The sequence below is a fragment of the Macrobrachium rosenbergii genome, chromosome 41 (genome assembly GCF_040412425.1).
Source record: "Macrobrachium rosenbergii isolate ZJJX-2024 chromosome 41, ASM4041242v1, whole genome shotgun sequence".
NCBI classification, from domain to species: domain Eukaryota; kingdom Metazoa; phylum Arthropoda; class Malacostraca; order Decapoda; family Palaemonidae; genus Macrobrachium; species Macrobrachium rosenbergii.
The window spans coordinates 14,287,881-14,312,880 of record NC_089781.1 but is presented as its reverse complement, the minus strand read 5'-3'; the positions used below and the strand labels follow the sequence as shown (position 1 = coordinate 14,312,880).

Sequence of the window (25,000 nt, the reverse complement as noted above, 5' to 3'; positions counted from 1 at the left end):
ATTCAGTGCGTTTTGAAAGGCCGCCAAAACTAAGAATCTACTGCCAAGCAACTCAACGGGAGATGATTTCCCGCCGAAAGATCTGGGCTGCTAGTTTTACCCCTGCTTAAAGTTTTACTTACAGTAGTTTTTATCATTTCAAAGTTTTAAGTTGACTGTAGCCTTTAGAACTCGTTGTTAATTTCAAGTTTGAAACAATTAGTGAGATTTTATTTTAATTCGCATTAAACCATATAGAAAATACATCATTCACTTTTGACTCTGAGACTTTAAAGAATCTTTTATTTTGACATCAAATATTTATATGATATATATAGATGCCTTTTAGCATGTTACATTCAGGCTTCAGACACCTATCCTCAATCTGCTCACCGCTTCTAAGTGCATTTTAGACGAATTAGGAAATCAGAACTTGAAAATGTTTCCAACTTCAAATATCACGCCTTATGCATGAAGAATAGAAAGCTCAAACATAATCGTATAATGTGAAGAACAGCATTAGAAGTGTTTAAAATATATAAATAAGGGTTTAATTGACGCAAGCAACGGGCAAAATTAAACGAAATCAAATTAAAACATTGAATGGCTTCCTAACGGGAACAGATGCTCGCAATCAAACCTTTCTGCGAGGCATAGTTCAAACTGGACCAGACAGCTTCGGGTTGCTCCTGAGAAGGAAACTGATAGCATTTTTAATAATTTTATTATCAAAACGAATCCTTAAGTGATAGTTTTATGATAGCCATTGTCAACCTTGTATTCTACTGATATTTCTAAACATTGTGATACTATTCAACACCAAAAGTTTCACCACACGAACCGAATCATTTGCTACCATATGCGCAGGCGTTTTTTCAGGCAACATGTGAGTGCTGAATATGTATTGAATCGTGTAATATATACATAAAATATACTCTGTATTACAAATATGTTGATCAGTTCAAACTTTATCATATAGGGATTGGAAGTTTTCCGTCAGTTTAGCTAGCATTCATTCTATAGGCCTAGCAAGTGACAAGTTGTTCGTTCCTACAATATGTTCTCTAACTACTAGTCATAGCTATTTATACTTCTAAAGTTGATTCAACCTACAATGGCGTCGGTTACGTTAGCCTCCAAAGCACCCCAAAAAGAGGAAGTTACGCGGCGAAGTGTTACTTGGTGTGACTTCTGACGTCTTTGACCAATGAAATACGATTTGCCGGTAAACGTTGCCATATTCGATGATAAATTTCGTACTTTAATGAGTGCTCGGCTTAGCAACCTCAGTTACCGAGTGGAGATCGTCGACTCTAGTTTGTTTTATCGGTGTTAATGGGTGTTAAGGCTGTAATTCTTTCTATAATTGAGGTATAATTTAGATGTCTATGAAAGTAATTTGAATTACGAACGCAAGTAATAAATATTAAGTGGTAAGCTCAAACGAGGAGCAAGTGAACGGATTTTGTTTGCGGGCTCGACAGCTGTTGTTTCGTGTGATTGTTTTCACCGGGGGAAGTAATCCAGCGATGTCCTTGAACGCAATTATTCTCCGTATTGCAGCGAAAGGTAAGACTTATCCATCTACTCAACAGAAATGATCGTGTATGGAAATGTTTTATACAATGGTGAATGACCAACTTGACTAAATGTTTCGTATTCACATTAGCCAAAGCGTGTCTGACTAGGCCTAGTGTTGTTGCTCTTCGTGCTGGTAAAGCTGGTACAGTTTATGTTAGGAAATATGAGGCATGTTTTGCTTCAGCATAGGCCTACATGAGATGTGTCACTTACTCGCGACTAGAATATTATGTTTTTAATTAATAGTGCAAGTAAGTGAGCACTGTAGCCTCATCCCATACCTTTGCCGTAGGCGGTGTCACGCGGAATGTTAAAATCGACACGAGAAGGTAAATAGATAATTTTCCTCATACAAGGAGGGCGTAGTTATGTGATTTTGTAGTGGAGTTCTCTCCTGATCGTACTTGTGATGGGGAGGAATACGCCTGGCCAGATTTCTTGGTACCTTTTTGTATCTTTATATAATAAAATATATCGAAAACGGCTACTACTGCCGGCTAAAGTGAAGACGCCCGTGCTGGTCAACCCCCGTTGAAAGATCAACAGCTTTGTTTCCAGGGGTAAACAATTTTGCTCTTGTATACAGTTCCCAGCCAACGGATATAAAATTTAAACCAGTACCAAAGGAACATGATCGACTGTACAGCTAGCTTTATTTAGTATATTATAGGAATTTGTTCATCTAGTAACTGTTGTAAGTAACAGTGGCTGCATTCTTGATTGAGCCAATTTGCGGGAACTGGCAAATACCGTATAGCCTAAGTACTACGTTCTAATTGATTGACTTTTTTTAACGAAATTTATGATAGAAAGGTTATTTCCTAATTAAATACACAGTAACAGCTGTCTGAAGACGACAATGCTCGTTCAGGACTCGACCCGTTACATCATAAGCCCGTTATCGGTGCTACGGCATCACAGAAATCGCTCATGTTAATACTCGATAATTATCGCTTTCCGTCGTTAACTACCGTAATTTGATAGTTCGTCTACTTAGCCCAAATCCGTGATACTTACACGTTATTATTAATAATGATGATTATTATGATTTGTGTATTACGTTATTATTAATAACGATGATTATTATGATTTGTGTATCAGTTATAAAATATTCTTAAAATGAATGCTGAATGCCCTAGGCAATTATTATCCCCACCTTGCACTCAGATAGTTTTATGTTAACCGTTCCTCTTTCTGAGGTTGTAAGTGTGGTTTGTCTATGTCGAGCTTGCCACATTAAATGTTTAATTTTAACACGAAAACTTTTGCTTATTTACAGTAAAAAATTCCAAAATAATAAGAAGAGGCCTTTACGAAATGAAATTTTAAATAGGAACTGGTTGGTGCGTAACTTTCCATTCATGTAATCTGTTATAGGATTTTTATTGTTTAGTCCAAAGTCTGTTTTGTATTCCTTTATTATAATAATGGAGATGAAGAGCATGCCTTGGTAGTAGAAGGGTTAATATACTGAGAGAGAGAGAGAGAGAGAGAGAGAGAGAGAGAGAGAGAGAGAGAGAGATTATAGTTCGTAGAGGAAGGAAAGTCGACCATTGCGTTTATTCTTTGTTATTTTGGTGCGAGGGAGCCGTTTCTGGAGAAGGAAACGCGCTCTGGGCTGTGTAGACTTTTGTTTGATTATTATTAAATTCTACTTTTTGGGACGTGGGAGACATTAGTGGATGTAGAAGCACTTAGTAGTTTTTGTTACCTGTAATGCCTTCCATTTTGTAGGTGAAAACGTTTCGTGGATGATGTGGATTTTTTTTTATTATTAGTTCTTTTTTTTATTTTTTGAGGGGTGAGGGATACATTTTTGAGTGAAGAATTCTGAGCTTTGGATATTTGTATTATAATGCCTTCTGTTAACGTAGACAAGATGTTTCTCGAGGTGGAAACGATGCGTGGCTGTGTAGATTTTTCTATTATTTACTTCTTTCTTTTGAGGCGAGAGAGACATTTTTGGATTTAAAAAGACACTGAAGATATGAGTATAAATGAAAGACGTGAACTCGCATGGCGGACAAACATAAAAATCCCGATGCTACAAGATTATTGAAAGCTTAGCTGTTTCCATGGTAATGGTCCGTAAGTAGCCTATCATTATTCCAATTAACCCCCACCCACATACATATGCACAAAAACACCTCCAAGACAGGAAATAAACCAATTTAACGTACACAAAACTAAATGAAGTGCGTGATTTGAAATACGTTTCCTGTACTCAGAGTCTGACTAGTGTACGACAATGGCGAAAAACATTAATAAGAAAAACATTAATAAGCAAAGCTCAGATAAATGTACAAGACAGAAATAGGAATTTTTATACTGAAATACATAGCATAGTTGATGAGGAATGTCTGTCCTGAACCTCTTAGTGATCAACAGGTATCGAAATTGATTGAGGAGGGTGAACCACCTGTCATGATAGGCCATCTGTCAATAATTGGTAGGTGATACGAAGAAGGTTGACGATAAATAATTTCCATACAAAAGTAGGTCTTTATCGGGGGCAGTCGGTATAGTCTAGGTATCATTTTTAAGAAAATACTTTTATCTGTTACAGTATTTTTTTAATTTAATGTTGTTAACAGGGACTTTTGAAAGAAGACATGAACCTATCAGTAGTCTGTGGATAATAAGAGCAGTGAAATGGATAAACCTAGTCTTACGAAATTTTCCTCAACCGCAGCCATCATCAGAGGGCGAGAGACATAAAGAATAAATTGTCTTTAATTTTTCAGTGACGACAGTTTTACATGCATTGTCTTCAAATGTCAAACTATTGTAAATTCTAGAATTTTTCCTTGCCTTCATTTTGAGCTTGATGTCTTTAACCTGAGTCTGGGTGGCGGCATATTTCATACCGGTACTTCGCATAGACAATAAAAGAATGTACTTTCTGACTAATAAAGGCCTAGAATCAGTGGCAAATCGTCAACATATTTCCTGTTAAAGTAGCCTATCCGCAACTCCAGTTTTTCGGAACACATACCAATTTCTACTGCACTGTAACAGTATAAACGTTTTCTCTTTGTTAATACCTTAAAAAAAAATTTTCTTTCCTTTATGTTTCAAGGCCCAGTTAGACAAGTAGCTACTGCTTAAAATTAGGAGGAAACTTGTCCTGGGAAGCTCTTTACACTGCATTTGAATTTTATTGTTGTAGCCTTTTTCTTATTTTTTGGTTTCCCATTCAGGAAGTGATGTTTTGGTACCTGGAAGGCACTCTGTAGCTGTGGGATTAACTTGTTCATACATTTTTTGCTGTGTGTGTACATGCATGTCTGTTGTTCCTTTAATATATTTTTCGGGGTGTTTTCAGGGAAAAGAAGGATTGTTTGCGAAGTAATTTCATATTCATGTTCTTCCATGTTTTTCTTTTAGGTAAATTGCATGTATGTATTTATTAATGTATGCCAAAAATTATAAGCACTTTTGTATGTGGATGAGTAAATGTTCGCCTGTTAATTTTAAGACAAACATCATCACTGGCTTTGCAGACATTCTCCATGTAAAGAACAATTTTGCTGCCGTTACATTACATCCACACATTACCTTTGAGAATAAGTACAAATAACTTATTTATGTCAGTGGTGAGTGTTTTAATCAGCTCTGCCTATCACCTTTACGTGCTTTTTCGAATCATGAGGCGATTCTGGAGCTCTCTCCACAACCTACTGTAAAGTGATGCAATGAAGGGGAACATTCCATCTCGCATAAAATTCCGGGGCGAAGAATGCCTATAACTTTATTCGAATGTTCTTGCTGTTATATTATGCAGTCAGAGTTATTAACTTAGTTGTGACCTCTGTTTATTCCTCGCATCCCGGTAAATGCGGGTAAATTATTATTATTACTCTGGCAGTCTTGCACATTTGTTGTAAGGTTACTGTAGCTTTGCTAGAATTTTTTTTGTTTTAGGTTTGGTTCCTCTACAGATGTTCTTTCCCTTTATATTAGTTCTTCGTTGGGAAAGTGGGTTCCGTTCTCAGCTTGCACTCTGCTGGCCGAGAGTTCGAATCTCCGAGCGGCCAGTGAAGAATTAGAGGAATTTATTTCTGGTGATAGAAATTCATTTCTCGTTATAATGTGGTTCGGATTCCGCAATATGCTGTAGGTCCGTTGTTAGGTAACAAGTTGGTTCTTAGCCACGTAAAATCAGTCTAATCCTTCGGGCCAGCCCTAGGAGCTTTTTCCCCGTATTTACGAAGATGTGAAAGTAAAATAATTGCAAAAAAAAAAAAAAAACTGTGGGTAACTCACCACCATTCGAGCTTAAACTTAAAAAAAAAAAAAAATGGAAGTTTTTGCATGCTAGAATTGACTATTTGAAAAATTCCGATATGCTATAAGAAACTGGCGTCAGAACTAACATGGCTGAAGATGTTGCTGTCTGAAAAAGATGCAAATGTAGACCAGAAGTGTGGGCATCGAGAATTCTGAAGATTATGTACATGAATACCACAGTTTCCTTCTTTATAATGTAATGGCCCATACTCCGATGTACTTGAAAGAAAATGTTACCCTCTTTCGGCGTAATTTTTACAATTTAGTTTTACGATCAGAGCTAACATTTTATGTCTTATGTCATGAATAAATTTTTAATCAAATAATTCCTTGAATGTATGAAACCCGGTTAGCGCTTTCTTTCTTATTTGAATTAAATCCATATTTTAATGAATGGAATGCCTAGGTATTACTAACTGATGGAAACTGATATTCTTTTACCATTTTCGATAACAAAACTATATTTGGTGTTCACTAACAAAATATAAAAGGAGCTTGAAGTCTTTAGTTGTTGTTAGTGTTACAGGCAATAGAGAGGAGACGACTTACAGGGTATTTAAAATTGATAGGTGGTATGGTGGGTAGGGCATTCGAGAGGGTGCTTTATCGTTTGGACTTTCAAAATATTAACAATGAGGATTTTAGGTTAACAGTTGTTGTATAATAATGTTTCAGTGAATAATAATAATAATAATAATAATAATAATAATAATAATAATAATAATAACTACCATGTATTAAGCGTAATTTTGGCGGTAATTTGGAATGATTAGGTCCTCAATATGAATTTCGTTATAATTTTGTTTCTTGGAATCCAGATTTTTTAGAAATAGTACGATACCTGAGCTGTGAAGTCGCTTGTGATTTATATTTACACACACAATAATGAGAAGTTTATTTTTCACCGTGATGCGGAAACATCATTAAAACAATCAGCTTTCAAGATTTGCCAAGGAAATAGTTTATGACCAGGTGAAAGTATCGTAGAGGTCAGTGTTAAAAGCCGAACTGGTGAAAAACAGCTCTGTTGTCGACACAGTGCATTATTATGGGATCTATTTTTATAATATATCTCCTACAAACGAGGAAAAGTAGTCTCACATATAGGCTGTATATATATATATGTGTGAGAGAGAGAGAGAGAGAGAGAGAGAGAGAGAGAGAGAGAGAGAGAATAATACCACCTGGATAAAAGGGACAATCAGCACAGTAATACCTTGATAAATGGAACAGCCATCGCAGTAATATCTATATAAGTGGGGCAGTACACCACAGTACTATCTCGATAAAATGGACAATCACCACAGTAATACCTGGATAAAAGGGACTGACACAACATTAATGCCTGGATAAATGGGACAGTCAACCCAGCAATACCTGGGGGACAGTCACCACAGTTATGTATGGATAAAATGGACAGTCACGACAGTAATGTCTGCATAAAAGGAACAGTCAGATCAGTAATATCTGGGCAAAAGGGACAGTCAGCACAGTAATACCTGGATAAATGGGACAGTCACCACCGTAATACCTGGATAAAAGGGACAGTACACAGTGACATCTGGATAAATAGGACAGTCACCACAGTAATAATTGGATAAATGGGACAATCACTACGCTAATGCCTTGAGAAAAGGGGGGGAGTCAGTACAGTAATACCTGGATAAATGGGACAGTCAGTACAGTCATACCTGGATAATAGGAACAGTCACCACAGTAATATCTGGATAAATGGGACAGTCACCACTTTAATACCTGGATAAATAGGACAGTCACCATAGTAATATCTGGATAAATGAGACAGTTATCATAGTAATATTTGGATAAATAGGACAGTTGATATAGTAATTTCTGAATAAAAAGACAGTTAATACAGTCATTTCTAGATAAAAGGGACAGTCACCAAAGTAATACCTGGATAAATGGGACAGTCAGCACAGTAATATTTGGATAAAAGGGACAGTCACCACAGTAATTCTTGCGTAAAAGGGACAGTCAGTACAAGGAGGTGCAGGAAAATTTTTCTGAGTTCTTCAGAGATTTCCCAGGTGTGTGTGTGTGTGTGTTATATATACATATAGGCTATATTTATATATATACTGTATATACATACATACATATATATATATATATATATATATATATATATATATATATATAAATATATATAGATATATATATGTGTGTGTGCATGTTATTTATAATATATATGTATTTAGATTGTCTAATAATATATATATATATATATATATATATATATATATATATATATATATATATATATATATACATATATATATATATATATATATATATATATATATATATATGTATAACCTATATATATATATATATATATATATATATATATGAGAACCTACTGGTCACTTTTACCAGATACATATGTAACTGTAAGAGCCACAGTGCGCTCTTAACTTCTCAATTCCTCGTGCTCTTTTGGATACGCTTGTCACTACAAATCCTTAAGATCCAAGTGCAAGAAATTGAAGTGATTGTGATATCCATAGGCGGGAAACAAACCCTTGTCACCATAATCACAAGGCGGTCACGTTGCCGAGATCTTAAGCGTATCCAAAAAAAAGCGCGAAGAATTCGAGAAGTTAAGAAGGGCATTTTGGCTATTACAATTACTCTCACACACACACACACACACACACACACACACACACACACACACACACACACACACACACACACATATATATATATATATATATATATATATATATATATATATATATATATATATATATATATCTACTATTCTAAGCTTTATATTACTAGCAGACAACAAAAGGTTGGAGGAAGTCTCTCCCTGGAAAAAGCCTTCTAAGCGATTGTCATTTGGTACATTACTATTGATAGATATACAAGATGGACTACGGAAAAAAACCTCTTAACTTGTCGTCATAGAGACGATTTCAGGTCTAATGGAACTGTACGTCTAGCAAAAGGTTTTGTTAAAGAAGACTTTTCTAGCGCATTATTTTTGCAAAGGCCCTGGCAGCGTTGGCCTTTAAGGGTAGGTCACGCCAGCGTCCATATGGACTCATAAAGACTAGAGATATGAATATCAGATTAATATCATGCCAGTGTGCAATATCGTGAACACTCATGAAATTAACGTTGTTTCTGCTGGGTTCTTGTCTTCTTTAGATTAAAAGGTGTAAATTTTCTTGTTCATAAAAGAAACAAGGAACTTGATACTCATCCACTGCAATTTTTCGACAGATATTCCACTTTAAATTGTAAACTTTTTATAGTTTTAAATTTTGCATTGTCAGATAATGTTATTAACACTCTTACTGTGTTCCTCTGACTGCAGAATCGAAGTAATCTGCCCACGATATTTTTCCAGATGGCTTGTTTAATGTACTGACGTTTCCAGTTTTACTTATAACATTCTTTAAGGAAATGTTGTAAACATTGTTACGCACGCACCCGACGCTCCCGAAATGTGCATACCCCAGGGGAGGGGTGGGGAGGGGTTAGTGTCATCAGTGCACCTCACACGGTGCACTGCAGGCATTACTTAAGGTTCTTTGCAGCGTCCCTTGGGTTCCTAGCTGCAACCCCTTTCATCCCTTTTACTGTACCTCCATTCATATTCTCTCTTCCATCTTGCTATCCACCCTCTCCTAACACTTGTTTCATAGTGCAACTGGCATGTTTTCCTCCTGTTACACCTTTCAAGCCTTTCTACTCTCAATTTCCCTTTCAGCGCTGAATGACCTCACAGGTCCCAGTGCTTGGCCTTTGGCCTAAGTTCTTTATTCCATTCCTAAATATGCATATGCCATTGAATTTTTATTACTTCTCCAAAAGGGAATTTCATATATATTACCAGGATAATATTCACGTAAGCTTCCAGTGTATTGAATTTCAAGGAATTCATTTAAAATTCGTGTCAGGATTAATAGTGATAATTTTGTCAACATCAACAAAGAAGTAAAATAAAGGATGCGTGCGAGTTTGTCTACGCTTTACTTGAATTCAGTATTAATCATAGAGATGTTTTCGTTTGAAGAAAAATGCAGTTCATCACAGAAGGAATTAAGGTCAGCGGCGAGTTCGATTTGTATTAATCCTCTTCTATATTGCTCATACAAAAACTCAAACATAAAAGTTAAATATAACTGGGAAAAGGAATTCATGTCGCTACCTCAAAATAAGAAACTGAATCATGATTTTTAAAAATTTTCCTATACAATTTTATTTTTTCATTTTATATTCTTTCATTATCACACAGACGACTGATGTTTAATGGACACATTTTTTTTAGGAACAATGATAATCTTGCCAGTGATAATCTTTGAATAACATTTATTGCCATATGCCACGTAACTCTAACTTATTAGTTCATATTTTTTTTCTACTTTCAATTTCATACAATTGTTATAATGGCGTCATTCATATTTCATCAGCTTCATACTTTCCAAAGTCTCTCCACTTCCATTCACTTCCATTTAGTCCATTGTAACAATAACCTCACCCATAATTGTTTAGTTTTTTATTAACGATTTTTTCAGCTTTACACCCCTTCCATATAACGTGTTATTATGGTTACATTGTTCAATATTTCTAAATTGTGCGTATATCCACAGCTGTTTATTTCTAAATGGTCTATTATATCCATACTTTAATTTTCCATCTCTTCCAGTCATATTCTCAGTTCCCTGGTGGGTCGTTATATCATGATGTTTTAGAGAAGTCATCGGTCTAACACAAGCAACTTTCATCTTCCTTTCTGAGAAAAGTATTGAAGACTTTAATTGGAAACTTGAGTTACCTGTCATCGTTGTAGTTTTTTCTTTTACCTGAAAACATTTAGTTAGAACGTTAAACGTGGAGCTTTATAGTAACGATTTTCTTCGAAATATATATATGTATGTATGTATATATATATATATATATATATATATATATATATATATATATATATATATATATATAGATAGAAAATAATAAGAAAATAAAACATTAAAACATAAGAGAGAAAGGATATTTCATCATATAAATAAAATTGTAATAGGCAACTAACTCAAGGGCAAGAGGTCGAGAGAGAGAGAGAGAGAGAGAGAGAGAGAGAGAGAGAGAGAGAGAGGAGAGTTAATGGATTTTAGATTTATGAGAACAACCAGGATGTCATTTATTTCCTGTCCAAAAATTCCATTATGAATAGCCTACGCGATAAGCGATCTACTTGATAAATATTTCTTCTCTTCATTACTTTTACTTATTAATGAATAGGATTCACTCGCAGTATTATTTAGTTTGAAGATTGACGTAAATGACGATATATTATCACCTGAGATGAAGACATTTACAGTATACACTTTAGCTCATAAATAATAGTGATATTTCAAATATAATTCTCTCTCTCTCTCTCTCTCTCTCTCTCTCTCTCTCTCTCTCTCTCTCTCTCTCTCTCTCTCTCTCTCCATACAAATAAACACGTTTATTATGTTTCAGTATTCAAACAGTCGTTATATCTTTGAAATACAGGTATATTTCACATCAGCCAAGCAATTTTTTAAAATGTCATTTTGCGAAAGCACCGTACGAAAATCGTCGAATGTGTCTGTACGTGAAAGCAGTTATTATTGACTAGATAAATTGTGTGAAAAGTCAAGTGTCTCGAACTTTCAATGCTTGGTGTCCTGTATTTTTAATAATGCAACCCCGACCTTAAAAACGGGTGAGTTTTAACATGGTAATATTGATGCACTGGTGAGAAGGTAAATGTTAACATTTAGGCAACAGGTCTGGATATTAAAACTTAAATTTTCGCGTAACTTTTAGATTGCTAAGGAAGATTCACATCGAATAATTGTGCAACATAATGCACATTGATTTTGCTGTTAAATGTTCTAAGAACAGAAAATTTCACGTCACTGGTAATTCTGCATATAGGCTATATATATATATATATATATATATATATATATATATATATATATATATATATATATATATATATATATATGTATGTATGTATATTTATATATAATATATAAATATATTATATATAGAGGAGAGAGAGAGAGAGAGAGAGAGAGAGAGAGAGAGACAAACGTCACCTTTTGAAATTTAGCTAAGATTCTGGATTACGTAAAATTCTCGTAACACAAGGCTTCAAGTGCCACCATCCTTTGATAGCTGACGCTTTGCTTTATTAGATATCAAAGGCACCCTTTGTTTTCTTGAAGATTTAGAGGACTTCCAAGAAAACCGTCGGCAAACAGTCTCCTTTGATGTTTCTGTATGTAATAAAGAGGTTGATCTCCATGACGCAATTGCATTATGCTATTTGTCTTCCACTCCCTTTGAACTCATGAGTTTAATTGCGTGGCTGAAATGATAGCCTCAAAATATTTTTGTTTTACTTTTTTTTTATGAGCTTCATCAATAAGATGTTGACTACGTATAAAGCTTTATAACACTTATCGATTCCTCCGTTTGAGAATGCATCGCTATGTAGCCTGTAGCGTCCGAGAAACAGGAAATGTTGACATTTTACTTGATGGTATCTGTTATACATTATCGCTTTTATTTTAAATTTGCTCGTTCATTATCTTTTCAATAGACCACGCTCACCGTGCCTAAATGCACTGGATGCTAATAAAGACATTCCGAAAGAATAAGCAAAAAAAGTTGAACTGGTTTTATTCGTGCAACGTCACAGTGCAGTTTCTAATAAAGTGTAGTACATATTCATTTAAAACAAAATTAATGGTTCACTCATTTGCACTTTAATTGCTGGAAGTTAATATACCCTACTTTCAAACAGGTTTAGAGGAACATCCATGCTTGGAAGTAATTGAATTTTGGTGTTATAACAACATACAGTCATTTCAGCGCGATAAGTCTTGGTGTTTGGTGTAGTGTCATTTGGTGGTGTATTAATTGATTAAATTTAAATGTTTGAAGTTATCATGAAACATTTTGTTTAAATTTTTTTAAGCTATAATAGCATGAACTGCCGATATGGTATACTTAATTCACCTTCATGAATTTCTTGTGCTATCTAGTGAAAACGTAACAGTCATAATGTAATAGATTTCTCTTGTCAAACATGATTTGCCTTCGAAAGAATATGTCTACAATGGATAGCAGAGTTAAGGAAATTATGACTATGTTGTCATTGGTCAGATGTATCACTGTCAAAGGCCATTATTTCATGAAATGTTGACAAGAAACATACAGATTAAACATGTAATGCCAGAATTTCTTAGCTTTTACCATTCCGTGGCGTTTTATATGATGAAAATGACAAAGCCTTTGAATAACTATTTGAATCGCATTATTATTGTTTGATGAATTTATGTAGCGCCCAACAGATGGACTGATGGATTAAAAATCTGTAAAGAATTGATTGGACGTTACAGCCAGCAGCAGGTTCCACAAATGATTAGTGTTCAGTGTACGAGAAATTGTTACTACGTGGCACTTTTAAGTTCATGGCTAATCGAAAAGTCCTTAATTGTCAGCTAAATATTTGGTGTTCTCATCACACACGAGGTATACTGCCTCCGAATTCCGGGAGAGAACAGAGTAGTGTGGGCATGTTCCGTTAAAACCCCATTTAGCATCTGCTGATGAAAATAGCGTATTAGATAGGTGTTATTTACTAACTTGGTAGTGTCTTCGCCAGGAACTCGACGTTGTAAATGATAGTTAAAAATGATTACCTATTATATATATATATATATATATATATATATATATATATATATATATATATATATATATATATATATATATATATATATATATATATATATATATAGATAGATATACAGTACATACATACATACATACATTCATACATACATACATACATACATATATATATATATATATATATATATATATATATATATATATATATATATATATATATATATATATATATATATATATATATATATATGTGTGTGTAATCACAGTTTTCACTCTAGTTCACAGATGACTTATACACTCCTAAATATAAGCCAATTTCTAGTGACCTTTTACCTTGATTAGTATGTAATTAGTGGCTCTGTCTGGCTGGGATTCGAGCCTATACTTTTAGATTTGTTATAAAAATGACAGTAACATATCCATTCAGTCCTGAACACAATTATTGAGTTGATTTCCACTACTGTAAACTTTCTTCTTGAACTGAATAATGTCTGTGTGTATGTGTGTGTAGGTAATCATTCTTGAATTTATAGTGCCCAGTATCATATCGGCACTACTTATGAATATATCACTACCGAAAGTGGCTGAACGGCGCGCTGTTGCATAACCCACCGATGAGAAGTAGCATGTGGTTCTAATAGCCGAAATTCCCAGAGCCAAGGTCTGCTAGGCGCGGTAATCTTGTGGAACAAGAGAGCTTGGGCCCATCTGCCTGTTAAAGTCCTCCTTACATAAGGTACAAACCACGATACGAACATTATTTATATATATATATATATATATATATATATATATATATATATATATATATATTATATATATATATATATATATATATATATATATATATATATATATATATATATATATATATATATATATATATATATATATATATATATATATATATATTATATATAGATTTGAATCAGATTTGTTTAAATGATTACTCAAGTTATTCCCTAAATTTTCTGTTAATGTTTGCATTAGCACTAAAACTTAATATAATGGTAAAATTCCAAATCTGGTATTTGTCGTTGGTATATATTAATTTTAATATCATGCAATAGAACATCAAATCTGGTAGTACAATTTCTTTGTAATTAATTTCAGTAAAATATTATTCGTCCGTAATTTCAACAGTTTTAAAAAAGTACCAATACAGGTTATGTGATACATTTTTACCCATTTGAATATAACAAATATTTTTCGCCCTCTGGTTGTATGGTTATAATAAAATTTTTTTCTGTCTGCCTGTAAAACGAATTATTTTTTATGTTTGCCATTTTGTCTGTCTGTCAGTTTCATCTATAATATTCTGCTTCTTCTTCTTGCTTCGCGTCTTTATTTTGGATTATCTTGTTCAGTAATTAAAATATATGTCCTTTACGAATATCATTTCCTGTTAGAAAAAGTTGGGAATCGTGAAATAAAGGTTAATTCCAATACAATTGTTACTTCTTGACATTTGAGATTTTACATCTGCAGCAGGGTCGAAGATTTCTTTATGAATGATTTAAAAAGATAAACGTAAAAGAAGACTGCGTTAAGAATAAATGGACTGCACGACTGGTTAATTCTGAAAAGAAAAATCCTCAGATCCCTTGAGAACCGTTAACATTTAATATCTGTCGCAATTGTAATAAACTCCAAAGAAAAGCGTCTCATCTGCTTGTTCCTTTATTTATGCTGAATTGATTCCACTTAGAAGAATCCCGGATATCAGTTCTTTGGTTTTAATTTATACTGTTTGAAGGCTTTTCATATTCATTTGTATAAATAATATGTTAAAAGGTAACCCTTCTGAAGTTAGCAGTAGTTAGTTAACTGTAATAAAAAATTTTGGTAAAGAAATATACTCCATTTTATCGATGGATTAATAAGTGAGCTAATAGTATTCCCATGAAAAGGTAGATTCTCTTCCAGATGAATCCGAGAATACGCATACTTGCCAACCTTTGACGAACTTTTTTGTAACATTCCAGAAATACTAAGGTCTCCTAAAGTTTTAAATGTTCGTGAGCTTCTTGTGAACAAGAAATCTGTGGAATTTTTATCAACATTGTTCCTTTAGCTAGGTATTGTTGCTATGCTTCTTGCCCTTTCAAGTGCTCCAGTCCATTTTAAATGAAAGACTGGTTTCCTGATAGAAATTTAGATTAAAGAGCAAAGTATTAAACGTCTCTTCACATTTTATAACCAAAAGATATTATTGAATTAGTATGGAGATTATCCTGCAAAAGTTTTGTGATGATTTCTTCAGGCGGTAGATTTACGATTTCTGTATATAGTATTATTAAGCTCTTGGTATTTTTAGGTGCGGAAACTCTTTTAATTAATGCATACTGCGCTTGGGAAGAATTATGCTAACGAATAAATTTTAACTCAGTTTATAGTACCAAATGATCAGTCCCTTCCTTCAACAACGACATGACATTAAGAAAATTAAAACCTTAAAACTAAATCGTTTATCTATAAAAATATGTTTAATTATACTGTGGAGCGTGTCATGTAATTCATGCGGTATAAATTACATGACACGACTAAATAATCCTGAAAGACTTTTTAGTGGTTTACTTTTTTTTTCAGTTGTACTTATGTTGAATGATTTTAGTTTTTTTATATTGCTTACCTTTCTCCTCAAAGTAATGATGACAAATTGTTTTATATTTTGTTCGTTCTCGAAATATTTTCTCCATTTGTCTCTTCAGTGCTCATGAAATATTTGGGGTTTAAGGCCAGAGTTGTGCCCATAACTATGATTTGATGTTTTTATCCGAGACTCTTGCAGGTAGTAACAAATCAAAGGTTGTGTTTTTAATTGCATGAAATAGGTAACAACATTGGAATGTTTACACAGGAGACTTAGGCCTATAAGACTGAAATGTAGGTCAACAGAAATGATGCATATTTAAATCTTTGAAGCTGAATACATCAGTTTGCAAAAATAAGACACGGTACGTATTCCAGGAAGCCCAATCCTTCTCTCTCTCTCTCTCTCTCTCTCTCTCTCTCTCTCTCTCTCTCTCTCTCTCTCTCTCTCTCTCTCTCTGCTCAAGTTGAACGTCTCTTCATTATTGTGATTCTGAAGAAAGAATCATATAAGTATATACATATATATATATATATATATATATATATATATATATATATTCATATATATATATATATATATATATATATATATATATATATATATATATATATATATATATATATATATATATATATATATATATATATATATATATATATATATATATATATATATATATATGATTTTCGGACACTTGCTCGACAAGAGTTCTTCAGTGGTAATTGCTCGAAACGAACTTGTTTTAATCAGCAACTTTTCGAGAAAGATATTTCCCATTCTTTAAATGTATATATTCTACGTAACAACAGTATGGTATTCTTATCTTAAAAAGTTATTCTTCTTCGAAGAAAAATGCCAAAATGTATACAAAGCGAGAAGGGTAGGTCCATACTATTATTTTATGGAATTATATTTCGTTGAAGATAAGCTAGCGAGAGTATAGATTTATTGGAAAGCCAGCATTTTGCAAACAAGTGTAAAGGTTGTATTATCACCGTTAATGGCAATAATAGCCCAATATTTAGGTCAATATAATCGCTCAGGAGATCCCATGTTGTGTTCAATGTTGAACTTTGTCTTTTTCTGAGCACAATAATATTCCTTTGTATTTTTTATTGTAAAACCATACATAGCCATGACGAATAATAACTTCACATGAAAGATGATTCAGTAAGTAAAAGAAATTGACAAAGAAAGGTTTATAACTTACATTAAAAGCTAAGGAATAGTTGGTTCGAAAAACTGTTGAATCTAACAAATGCACTTTGAACAATTCGCTGATAAGTTAAGCGGCAGCCTGCCTGGTAAAAACTTCAGGCACCGGAGTACTGAGTTCCAACTTGTTTTATGACTTGTATGGTCGATAGGCAACGGCCCTCTCCTCTCATGTGAAAGACCGGGGTTCTGTCTTGATGTGAGCCAGAAACTTATTTCTGTAAAACACGTGCGTCTGTGTTCATTAGTTCAATTATTTTTACGCTGAAGGGGTAATTGGAATGAAATGGTAACGATTGACTCACTGCCGGGCCAGGATGTTGGGAAAAGTTCGCTGGTATATTAGGCGGCGGCCCGCCCGAGAAAAACCTCATGTACAAAGAGTACTTAGGTTTTGACATCTTTATGATATATATATATATATATATATATATATATATATATATATATATATATATATATATATATATATATATATATATATATATACAGTATATATATATTATATACTTATATCTATTTCAGAAAAAAATATAAAAGGAAAAAAAGGAGACTGATAGGAAATAGAAAAATATAACAATAATTATTTGACCGTTCAAAGATATTTGACATACGATGTACCCATCAGTAAAAAAATAATTTACATGAAATGATATTTATAATTTCTTTTTTAAAAATAGCGCGCCATATTCTTAAAACAGGAAGTGAAAAATGGCTACCACTGAAACGCACAGAAAGGAGATGTCTCATCAAATGTTGGCAGCTTTTTATAAACGTGTACGTACCTTTAATAGGTACTCTTTTATTTATGCTTCCATGTTAGGAAAGATTCCCACATTATATGTATCGAACGGAAGAAAATTTTCAACTTGCTTTAAAATTTGCAAAAACCAGCCATTCTCAATGACACATAATCCAGAATTAGTCTTTTTTTGGTAAGGAGTATGTTTTATAATAATAATAATAATAATAATAATAATAATAATAATAATAATAATAATAATAATAATAATAATAATAGTTAATTATATTTTCTCATGCCAAAAAAATGTATTGCCTTTCCAGTGAGCTCCTCAAAAAAAAAAAAAAAAAAAAAAAAAAAAATCGGTTTCAAGAGAAAATCGAAGGGTTGAAGTCAGCAAAGTGTCAGAAAATAATTTCAGAGATTGTAATTATGAGACCAGTTCGATTTGTGCTCTTCATACTACTTACATTTTCAGCAGTGCTCTCTGCAAAGCAGGTTATATTTATAATGTTTTCCCCAGGATGGTAATTTACATATGAGAAAAATCAATCCACATTTAGATTTCTTAAAATAAGAGGAACTTCATTGTGGATTACTTTGATAAAACCACTAGGGGTGGTTAGTGATGTCAGTGTACCTCACGGGGTGCACTGTAGGCATTACTAAAGGTTCTTTGTAGCGTCCCTTCGGCCCCTAGCTGCAACTCCTTTCATTCCTTTTACTGTACCTCCATTCATATTCTTTCTCTTCCATCTTGCTATCTGCCCCTCTCCTGACAATTATTTCATAATGCAACGGCGAAGTTTTCCTCCTGTTACACCTTTCAAACCTACCTACTCTCAATTTCCTTTCCAGCGCTGAATGACCTTATAGGTCCCAGTGCGTGGTCTTTGGCCTAAACTCTGTATTCCATTCCATTCCATTCCATTCCATAAAAACGAAAAGGAAAACTGTTAGACGTTGGTGATTTTTTTAATGGTTAGGAAAGACTTTAGTTAATTTTTTTTTTTTTTGCCTCCAACCTAAAATTTATTTTTTAAAACTTTTATTTGGTTGGCAACCGTTGTTCATTGCATTATGCACTTGATGACTTCGAATGTACGGAAGTAAATGGAAGTAGTTAAATTGAAACGATTTTCTGCATAATATATGCGCTTTAGAGTGGCCTTTTGTCATTTCAGGAAATTACTAGGAAAGCTTTGTTATTTTACCCATTTAAGTTTAGAGGCCAGCTGTATTTGTAATGGCCCCCTCCCATTCAAGCGAAAGGATTTTTTCCTTTTTGGCACTGTAAGTAGAGGATTTAGCTAGCTGCAAATAAAATTTATGTGAAAATAGAAATAATTAAAATTATAATTCTCAAATGCTTCAGCAAAATAATCGTTGTGTGGGGTTAACTATAAAAAATAAACTTTTACATCCAGCGTTTTCCGTATAGGCCTATCTTCATCAACAACTAAGATTCCGTATTTCTCATTCGAAAATAAAATTGGATGCAGTAACCTTCATAAAGATATCAGACATTTGACTGTCAATACATCAAGTTTCTTACATAATTTTTTTTCTAACGGATAGTTATTTTTGTTTTTATTCCAACTTGTGTATGAAATTGTCTCAAGTTTTTAAGGGTCATTAATATTATTTCTGTGCACATTAATTGATTAATTCTATTTATTTATAATTTTCAGGCTTCCCGTCAACACTAACGGTCACGCCTGAATGCCATGCCCGGGTCCTGCCTTCTCCCTTACCAGGTAATGTTGAACCATTGTTTCAGATTTAACATACTTTGATAATTGACCTTCTGTGTTTCTGGCACGAGTGAAGTAGTTATTACATGTATCCTCAGCCGTAAGATTACATTAATAGCTCCTCGGTCAATAATGTTGGGTGGTCTTTCTTCTCAATTTTCCGCTTCTATAGGATTCACTGAACTGCAATTTATCTGTATCATTGTAGATATTTGCAGTAGGTCAACACTGGTTTTAGGAGGCCTAACCATTCATTTTTAGAGGTTTACGAGTTAATGAGAAACTTATTTTGTACAATAATTTTTTTACATTATGTTACGAAGAACGTTTTGCATATTACAACACCTTGAAGTTAGATTTCCTCTCTCATAACTGTTGTTTTAATTTTAATAGTTTTCTTATGATGAAATATTCGAGGGAAAACTCATATATCAACACAGCCGTTCCCTTTAAAAAGAGAAAAGTTACAAAAAATATCGTCAGTTTTACTTGATTGACAAACGTAAAAATTGAAGCAACGTATTTTTAGTTTTAAAAATAAAATGTAGATTTTTCCTAGAGAGCGTGAGGCATTTACACTATAACTCCATCAATTGGCGAGTCTTCTCACTTATATTCGTTATAAGAATGAACAGTTATCATGCAGAGTGCCCGTATAAAATTGGCGTATAAAATTGGCCACAATACGGTGTATTTCGTTATGTCATTTTCAGTAGCCCCATGTCATATAAAAAAAAAAAAAAATTTTGCCCAAATATACAACTTTCACAAAGAACCCTACTAGTACCAAATAAGTTTTTCAATCAGACGTTAATCTATCTAATTATCCAATCACGCTTATGGAAGATCTATTCATATCCGATTGCTTCATTCAGCAGAAAAGTAATCAAACAAGCAGAGTTAATTAAACCTCCAAAGAGAAGAGGCGTTTTATTAAAATTGAGAAAATGTTTTTCTTTCTGTTGATAACCAGGATGCATGAATTTATGCTTTTGCTCAGGTCAGTGACACGGTTGTACAGCAAGAAATTCGAAATTAATCTTGTATGATTGAAAATAATTTGATAAGTCCAGGGAAAAAAGGGATTATAATAAATATGTACACAAAAATTAAGTATAATAAAATATTCATATATTTAGCTACAAGATAATTGTAAATTCCATGTTTTTCATCAATATTATAATGTCTTAAAAATAATTGATCTAAAAGAATATGGTAAGTGATAATTAAGGAACTCTTACTTCAAAATGTTACACTTCTGTTACTCAGTTACATATTCATTAAGATGTGAATATCAAGGGTCAGTGAAAAAGGAACTTTTGAAAATTTGCTAATCAATGATATGGTATTTTCTTTTGTATACAACTGTAATATTCTTATTTTTATCTTTAAAAAATTTAAAAAACTAATTTATTTAGTATAAATTTAAATAAGGCGGACAACATTGATTCAGTTTTATAAAAGCTTACTCATTTGACCCATTCGTTATTGTAGATTTTTCCGCTTAAAATCAGTTAATGCCCCATGATCATAAAGTAAAATTATTTCCAACTTTGGAAACAACTCTATGAGGACTAACGCAAGGAAACTACATGATATTTGTTTACGACATAGGGCAGGGGTTCATTTTTAGAGAATAATTAATTATATTGATATTTTCTTTCTCATAAATTAAAATTTTTCTGACTCCAATTTCAATGAAGTGAATAACATCTGGTTTGGATGGACAGAAAGACTGGCCCTTGTACAGTAAGTTCCAAAAGTGAAGCTACAAATTTCAAAATTGATCGTACTTCTTTAGAAACTCGTGGGGTTGCCAGTTAGTATATTTTATTGCAATTATTGCCATCCACTTTATCTGATAATAAGTATCAGTGATTAACTGTAGAACCACAGAAGGCATTTCCCCAGTGAATGGTCAATGTTAGTTCAATAATTGTTTATTAAAAAAAAAAAAAGAATTCCCCCCCAAAGAAAGAATTTCCCTGTGGAAACATCTGCGGCTCTCAATGTGTGATATCGAGTGTTCACCATTGACTGGCAGCAGGAACCGAGGGCATAAGCATTGGCCTAATGTGATTTGTAAATTAACTTTCTACTTTTATAGCGTCATATCGAAAGTTATTATGATTTCTTTTGATAAAGCACAAAGAAGTATAGCATCTGATTGAATGAAATATAAATAAGACACCAGTTGGGGTAGAAAAAAAAAACGAAATCCAAGTTATATGCGCGTTTAGCATGGCTACATGGTTAGGCCTATTTCAAAAATCAAGGAAATATATTTTCCAGCTTGTTACTCAATAAATTGAACTGTTTGGATATCTAGATGGTTGTAAACATGATTTTCCATTAATTAGGTTACATTATCAAGTCAGGGGAAATGAGGAAGTCTAGGCCTAAGTTAAGTCAGGAAAAGTGAGGAAGTTTAGACCTAAGTCAAGTTAGGAAAGTGAGGAAGCCTAGGCCTAAGTCAAGTCAGGGGAAGTGAGGAAGTCTGGGCTTAAGCCAAGTCAGGGGAAATGACGAAGTCTAGACCTAAGCCAAGGTAGGGAAAGTGAGGAAGTCTAGACCTAAGCCAAGCAGGGGAAGTAAGGAAGTCTAGGCTTAAGTCAAGTCGGGGAAGTGAGGAAGTACGCCAAAGTCAAGTCCGGGGAAGTGAGGAAGTCTAGGCCTAAGCCAAGGCAGAGGAAGTGAGGAAGTCAAATAGATGAATTTTCAGTTGTTTTCGGTCAGCCGTGGTGGATCTTAGACTTGAATGATTTGGGAACACTTTTATTATTTGGAGAAGCCCTCTGTATTTGTAACGGTTCTGTATTTGTAATGGAAAACCTGTTTGCAATCAAGTTTACCCTTTCAATAGTGGTTACGTTCTGTCAGTTATTGCAAACATAATGAAGGAGGGAACTGATTTGCCTGTTTATTCAATATTACTGGCTGGCGATGGGGATATTGGGTCAAAGTCCCCCCAACCCTAGTAGGACACGGCTGGTGATTCATAGGTTGGGTAGATAATGTTACGTTTGTGTCGTGGGTCGAAACCGAAGCCAAAGCTGAAGTAGAGTCCGAATGGTGGGGTCCTAAAAGATAAAATCAGAAATACCAACCACATCCAACTTCTCTGTTGAATCTAGGTGCATTCATGATTGATTATGTTTAATGTTACGGAGGTTTTCCTCTTATATTCTATTGATACTTGCATGGTTTTATGCATCTTCGCTAAAATAATTGATAATACACTATGATATTAAATATTTGTTTCCACATTGCTCGAAATATACGACGGTAACGTTGGTAATCCTGTGTTGAACGAAAATTTCAAATTTTTTGTTTCTGTAGTTTGAAGTAATTACTGTACTTTGAAATAATTACTATTACCGTAATTTTTTCTTATGATTGTTATAAATATCATAGATTTGATATTTGGGCATCATATGTTAGCTTTATTTTGCTTGATGGAGCTTTCAATGTAAAAAAAAAATGTTTTTCAGCTACGTGTTGTAGTTGCCAGTTAGTGAATTTCGAACAAAATCCTCTGAAATTTGTAGCTTCACTTTTGGAACTTACTGCACGTGTACCCTAGGATTTTCTGACTCATATATTTATAAGTACAGTATGTTTATATGTATGTATAAGTAACATTATTATAATACGAATGAGAAATGTCATTAACATAACTCAGTAAGTAGCAGTTCAAAACCTTTACCTTGACGGTACTTGTGTATGGAACTGCGTAAACATATTTAGTAATTTGTTGCGTCATGTACAGTCGCTCAGAAATGTTTTGCAACATGTTCCAGAAGTTTTCGTTCACCTATCAATAATTTATTCGTGTTATATATACAAGGAAATATGCTTTTCTCATTCGATTTTGGTTATTAACCATACGGTTAACAATATAAAAAGAATGGTGAGTGAAAAATCCGCATTACGAAAACGAAACATTTTGAAAAATTTCGCTCATGATGGTAGGGTGAAAGAGTGAAATATAAAAAAAAATAATTAGTCATCCACTCAATGTTTATAGGAGTAAATTCAGAGACTTTCTTCTTCATGCATAAATAACCAATCTGGTAACACCCAATGGATATTTAGTGGCAGAGAGAGAGAGAGAGAGAGAGAGAGAGAGAGAGAGAGAGAGAGAGAGAGAGAGAGAGTAATTATGATAGAGAGAAATAAAAACAGAGAGAAATAAAAACCGATTTTAGGGAAACGGGAGGTAATTTCTCTGACGCACCAGTCGTGTCTGTGGTTGTTTTATGCGCGTACGACGGAGTTGCCAGATAGCGCCAGATGTCACTATTATTAGCTGTTATCCGAAAATTTTTAAAGTATGTTGCAAAACATTTTTGAGTGACTATACATCTGAATGGCGTGTTATGGCCATGTAATCCTTTGAAGTGGGTTTGAATGATGTGATCAGTGCAGCACAGTCAGTTCAGTTCAAAATAGACCTAATAATTAGAGATTAGTGCTTGAAGGAACACTGATATGCGCGATGCCTGATACGAATGATAATTGAAGATAATGAATAGGTGTAAATTAAGAAAACTTTTGATAATCATATACGCTTTCCATGGAGTAAGGCAAATAAAAGTTTAAGTTGTATGAATGATATTAACATGGAAATTAAAAATAAAGGAGAGTAGACCTATGTATGCGCTTAATAGTAAATATTCGTATTTTTTTAACAACGGTACCTGCAAAACAATACCAGAGTTGTAAAGTTGTAAAGAGGAAAATTATCACTTAGGTAATAAAATTATGCTGCAAATAATGGTGTTTTTCCTTATGTATAATTAACTCTTCAGTTTTGCTTCTAGTAAATTAACGTCTTGTATCCTATTTTTTTTATGTCATATCCCCCAAAAATAGTCTTCAGCAGAACTTTTTTTAATATGATTAACTATTCATGGTTTTATAAAACCACATCTGTTCGATATTTAATCAAACAGCAAGCTTCCGCGTGTTTAAGCCCTTACGTAGACAGAAATAATTACTCTTTTGTCTGAGCGCCCTAATCTTTCAAGTCTGCGTGAGATACAGTAATAGCATTTGCTAATTCGTAAGGTATTGTTTATCTTTTAATGCTTTGGTGCAGTAAACGGAGTTTGCATTTCCATTAAGGCGAACTAATCC

The 25,000-nt window shown here is 33.5% G+C and overlaps 1 long non-coding RNA gene across 1 annotated transcript in view; it reads left to right on the top strand.

Annotated features, from left to right (window-relative positions):
• Window positions 1-1,290: 1,290 nt before the first annotated feature.
• The window catches only part of LOC136826662 (uncharacterized), a 118,041-nt gene continuing 94,331 nt past the window's right edge, over window positions 1,291-25,000 (top strand). Inside the window, exons 1-2 of the long non-coding RNA XR_010849679.1 lie at window positions 1,291-1,548; window positions 19,799-19,864. This is a non-coding gene — a long non-coding RNA (uncharacterized lncRNA). The remainder of the gene's footprint in view (window positions 1,549-19,798; window positions 19,865-25,000) is intronic.